This window comes from Delphinus delphis, chromosome 12, assembly GCF_949987515.2.
Source record: "Delphinus delphis chromosome 12, mDelDel1.2, whole genome shotgun sequence".
Classification (NCBI taxonomy): Eukaryota; Metazoa; Chordata; class Mammalia; order Artiodactyla; family Delphinidae; genus Delphinus; species Delphinus delphis.
Genome location: NC_082694.2, coordinates 44954936 through 44960844, shown reverse-complemented (window position 1 = coordinate 44960844; position 5909 = coordinate 44954936). Strand labels below are relative to the sequence as shown.

At 44.8% G+C, this 5909-nt stretch overlaps 1 pseudogene; it reads left to right on the top strand.

Moving 5' to 3' along the window:
- The first annotated feature begins 3045 nt into the window (after positions 1–3045).
- LOC132435431 (CDC42 small effector protein 1 pseudogene) lies at positions 3046–3285 on the top strand (annotated as a pseudogene).
- Positions 3286–5909: the final 2624 nt, after the last annotated feature.

Here is a 5909-nt window from a genome sequence, read left to right as displayed (position 1 = left end):
TTGCAAGGAAAGAGAGATCCCTGGGTTATGGCGGTGAGGGGCCATGTCAAAAAGGTATGGAAATTTCTACCCAAAAAAGTGGCATTTGAGTTGAACCTTAAAGGAGAAGAGGATTTGGAAAAGTGAGGAGGGTATTCTTAGCTTTGAGAACAGCATGAGCAAAGGTATAGGGCCTGTTTGGAAAGGCCTGTTTGGAAAATAGTAGATAGAGAAAACATATGGATGACTGACAGTGTTTTCCATTTTCTAAATTACTTATTCAGACTGTATCCTGAGCAACAACAATTTCCCGTGGTTTATAAATAGGTCCCAGTTATTTTAGTAGAATGTAACGCTGATGATCATTCATGGAATGTTCCACAGAGACTTCAGTTTCCCAAGGGCCAGGAGAAAATATATAAATGTGTAAGACACGGTGCAGCACGTGAAACATCATACATTACCATAGGTTCATCAAGCCTAGCACAAAATTTATGCAGAAACTTAGTGCTACTAACCAGGTAATTGTCTCTCTGTCTCATTCTCCCTCCTGGATTTGTTCCTGATTTACTATGCAAAGTGCGTAAGGCTTCAGATGACATGTACCTCTGGATACAAAAGAACGAGAATAGAAATTGGGAGATTAAAAAAAAAAAAAACAGGCACAAGAGATGAAGCCATTTGTCTGAGCTCACAGGGAGGGGGGTGCCAAGGTTACAATTCAGGATGCCCATTGCAAGTTTCCTTTCACCCAAGATCTTGAAAACAGAATTCCTACCCATCTCCATAAACTGAGAAGTCACCAGAATTGGACTGAATTCCAATTCCCATGATTCCTAAGACGAGGAGCTTTTCACAAGGCAGGCATGTTTCTTGGGGGCTGGGGATCCCAATTTCCTATACTTGAGAAACATTCCATTGCGTAAGTACACGTTATATGGTGTCCAAAAGAAAGAAGATATTTATATTGGTAATTGATTAGTTGAGGGATGGATCTGTATTTTGTTGCAATTAGCATTATCCTCAATGTTCCTATTCTATTTTCCAATATGCTTAAAAGGGATCACTACCGAACATTCCCCAGACTATGAAATAACACTACAAGTGATTCTAGAAGTTTTTGCAAAATTTGGAGGCTTCACCCACACACCGGCGCTCTAAATAAGAACAAGTGTTATTAAGTAGCCCTTTCATTCTTAAAATTAGGTCATCTTATTGAGTAATTAAAACCACCACCAATAGCATTTCTGGTCATTCCAATAATCCTCCCCCAAATTCTTAAAATACTACCAGAGTTGAAAAGGAAGTTCCACCCAACTTACCAAATGTAATAAAAACTGCCTGAGAAAAGTCCTTTGACAGGCAGAACTCGTAGCCAGTCAAAGAATATTATTTTCACACAGTGTTTAAGATTTACAGAATCCTTTCTTTTTTTAAAATTTATTTAATTTTTTGGCTGCGTTGGGTCTTCGTTGCTGCACGCGGGCTTTCTCTAGTTGCGGCGAGCAGGGGCTACTCTTCATTGCGGTGGCTTCTCTTGTTGTGGAGCTCTGGCTCTTCAGTAGGTGTGGCACGTGGGCTCAGTAGCTGTGGGTCACGGGCTTAGTTGCTCTGCGGCATGTGGGATCTTCCTGGGGCAGGGATTGAACCCGTGTCGCCTGCATTGGCAGGCAGATTCTTAACCACTGCACCACCAGGGAAGCCCCAGAATCCTTTCTTAATGCCTAAGGTTTTACTTGGTCCAGTCATGCTGGGTATAAGTTTTACACTTTATGACGATTTTTGGAAGGGAGAGGGTAAAGGTGTTCTTTTTTGGACATGCTGTCTTTTATAGTGATATGATAGCAACACTGGATTATATATTAAACCACCAGCTAAATATAAATTAAGTTCACAGGCATAATCCAATCAAGCATGACCTACATATATTTTTGGGTTTTGACATCCCGACATCTTAACCTTAGGGTATGAAAGAACTGGACTAGGAATTGGGAGATTGTACCATAGAAATCAAATCAGGTTTTTCCATTCTGATCCCTAAAACAAACGAAGACAATTTATTTGTTTTAGGGATCAAAAATTAAACAAAGACAAAAAACAAAACACACCAGCTTTCCGAGATGTGGAAGTTTAGATAACGTCTTTTCTGTGTAGTTCTCAGGAAGTAAGATTCAAGTGCCCTTTGTTTGTATTTGTAAAGAGTGGCCACACACCCAGGTGATCAGGAAACACACCTTTCCTTCCTTTCTCCAGTATGGTCTATGTAGGCTTTCCCAAACTAGTATCCTCCCAGCACTCTCTCCACTGAATGTGACTTGAACAAAGGGCTTGGGGGTGGTGGGAAAGGAGGGTATCGTGGTACAACTAGCTTTGGAAATGTGAGACGTCCACCTTATGAAGCATGGTAGCCTATTAAAGTCTGAGAAAATCTGCAATTAAATTCAGGTCTGTTTTGGATTATCTGAGCATTTCCCAAGCCAGCTTCACCACGGAACTCCATTCCCCTCTAGGCCGTGCATTCTGTGGGCTACATTTAGATAAGCAAGAACACTAGCTCAGACACAGGTCCTCAAAGGCTTTCTCTGCCACTTGACAGCTTTGAGAATTTGGGTAAGTCACTTACCCTCTCAGAGTCCTGGTTTCCTCATCTGAATTATGTAGAAAAGAAATCTAGCTCTGCCAGCCGGCCCTTGGCTTCACCACCCCACCAAGGAGCGAGCCTGAAAAACCCACACTGGTGGGCCCCAAGCGGGACACCCCCCCCCCCCACCAGCTGCCGCCAGTCGCCTCAATGCCGGAGTAGAGCAGGGTTCCAAGTCTGTGGAAGACATCATCTTGTGCCTGCCTGCCCACCCCACTCTCTGACCTTGCTAGTCTCTCAGGGTCTGAGATGCTGACCTTCACTGCTCAGCTAAGGGCTCCAGAGACTCTACTTTCTCTATACGTGTCCAGCTGAGTAAACCTAGGATGCTGTTACACCTGAAGGGAGTGAGGAGTGGGCGGTCAGGGCACCAGAGTAAGAGCCCTCTGGGGCCTCAGGCAGAGTGAAACTGTAACCAGCAGGGGATGAGTGAATTTTGGCACAAACTGGGCTGCTGCATGGTAGGGAACCCCCAGCTGAAGAAGAAGAGGAGGTGGCTTGACTGGGCCATGATTGGGGAACCAATGAATTTTGTCCACCTGACTCACATTGGCTCTAGGGAGATGGGGGTTGGAGATGGACTGGCCATGACAGGTGCAGTTCAGGAGCAGATCAGATTCAAGGGAGAGCAAGACAGGCTGTGGAGCAATTCTAGGGGCTTGTAGCTCCAATAGGAATGGTTCTGCTGTATGTCCAAGCTTCACTCTGTCCCGCCCAGAAGACATGCTGCCCCTACCAGTTTCCCTCTTAGAATCAGTGACCCCAGGGCCCCTCTTTTCCCTATCTAATAGTGCCTCAAAAGGCTTGGGCGCTGGACTCCCTCTTCTCCCTCTGGCTGTAGCCCCTCCTGGAGATGGGATCAAGGCAGCAGGACTGACCAAGTGACTACTCGTTAGCCAGAGAAGCTCAGCTGAAGCCCTGAACACTCTCAGATCTGAGGGAGGAGTTTTCTTGGACTTGGAATGTGATCCCTTCTCCTGAATGACAGCCTAGGTGCCATATGCTTTTAAACTCTTAGCCTGGAACTCCTTAAATATGGTCGGTAGGTGAGATGACCAAAGCTGAAGCTGGCTTTGCTGAGATGCTGCCTACCTCCCTGCCCTTCTCTTTCCTCCTGGAATGAACTGAAGCAGATGTCAAGCAGGGACTGGGAGGGTGACCCCTGGCTAGTTTACTTTCTCTTTAGATCTCAGACTTTAAACTCACAGTGCCTCAATATGTCTCTGCCAATACCAGGGTCTTTCTCTAGGTAGGCCTCTAACCCTATGTTTCTGTAGCATTGCTGGCTCCCTACAATCTTTCCCTTTTTTAAATTAATAAAAAATTTAATTAAAAAAAGAAAATAAATCTATCTCTCATCATATTTTGAAGACATAGTATGTACTCAGTAAAGACTTGCCTCCTTCCCTTCGCAATCCATGGTAGTATAAATCTTTCTGTGTCGCACCAAGTGTTCCAACGTCCTCTCTAATGTGACCACTTGCTTTTTCCAGTCTCATCTCCCAGTAACAGGGAGAAGTGCTAACGCTCTTTTAAAGCCAGACTCTAGAATGTAAACTTACTAGCTGTGGGACTTAAGCCCAGTTACCTACCTTCTCTGTGCCCAAGTGTTCCCACCTGGAAAATGGGGCTAATAATGGTAACTGCTTCATAGGGTTGTGAAGATTAAAGGTTAATATTGATAAAGCACTCAGAATAACATCTGGCATAGGTAAGTGCTCAATAATCTCATTAAAGCTACTAGTAGTTTTATTTTCTAATCATACACTATACTCCAGACACACTTGGCTCTTGGCTACACAAAGATACCTGATGCTTTCCCATGTCCATGTCTTTGCTCTTGCTGACCTCTTCACCTGGAGTGTCCTTCTTCACCTGTTCAACCTGGTAAAATCCTATGTATTATTCCAGGCCCAACCATGAATGCTACCTTCTTGATGAAGGTTACCTTCTTGATGAAGGCTTTCCAGATTTCCCCTAACCTGGTAGCTTCCTCTTTTATTTATTTATTTATTTTGCAGTACGCAGGCCTCTCACTGTTGTGGCCTCTCCTCTCCCGTTGCGGAGCACAGGCTCCGGACGCGCAGGCTCAGCGGCCATGGCTCACGGGCCCAGCCGCTCCGCGGCATGTGGGATCTTCCCGGACCGGGGCACGAACCCGCGTCCCCTGCATCGGCAGGCGGACTCTCAACCACTGTGCCACCAGGGAAGCCCGGTATCTTCCTCTTTGAAGGAATCCCCTCAGGGCTTTGTAGCTCTCTCCTGGCTCTTATCATGTTCAACTTTGTATCCAATGAGTTTTATACTCCTGGAGGAGCAATACACACACACACACGTGCACACACACACACACACACACACACACGCAACACCCAGCAGTGTGATCGAGCAGGGAAAACTTCAGGCTGGGAACCAGGAAACCTGGGCTCTGGTCCCAGACCAACCACTCTATAATCTTGGGTAAGTCACTTCATTGAGATTTGGTTTCCTCTTTCTTAAAACAGTGGGTTGGATTAGATGAGATCCGAAGCCTCTTCTATCTCTACCCTTCTGTAAGTCTAGTGTACACTCCTTGGACTGCCATATACATGCCTGTGGGATTTCCAGTGAATAGAGGAACAAAGTTTGATCCAGAAATATCTGGTCACAAACCCTTGATTGCATTGTTTTTAAAAGCAAAAGACTGAACAATCCAAATAAATAAAGTGTGGCATATAATGGAATAGTAAGCGGCTGTAACAGCAACAACATAGAATAAGGAAGCTTACCATGTGCTGAGAAGGAGAAAGCTTTAGGATGCATTAAGTGAAAAAAAAGGCAAGATACAGAACAGTGTTTGTAGTATGCTACGTGTTGTATAATAAAGGGAGAGAAGTAATAAAACTATGTATTTGATTTTGTTTATACATGCCTAAAGAGACACTGGACAGGTATCTCTTTTAGAGAAGTGCCCCGTTAGAGCACATAGAAATTTAAAAAGTGGTTACCTATGGGGAATGGAGGTGGGGCTATGAGGTGAGTGGGGACAGGGTGAGAGTGAGAATTTCAATGCATACCTTTCAATACCATTTTGATTATTTACGAATGTGAATGTATTGCCTACGCAAAGAAAAAGCTAAAGTTAAAAGAGAAACCTCTGATGGTGACAGTATTTTTTTTTTTTTTTTTTTTTTTTTTTGCGGTACGGGGGCCTTTCACCGTTGTGGCCTCTCCCGTCACGGAGCACAGGCTCTGGACGCACAGGCTCAGTGGCCATGGCTCACGGGCCCAGCTGCTCCGCGGCATGTGG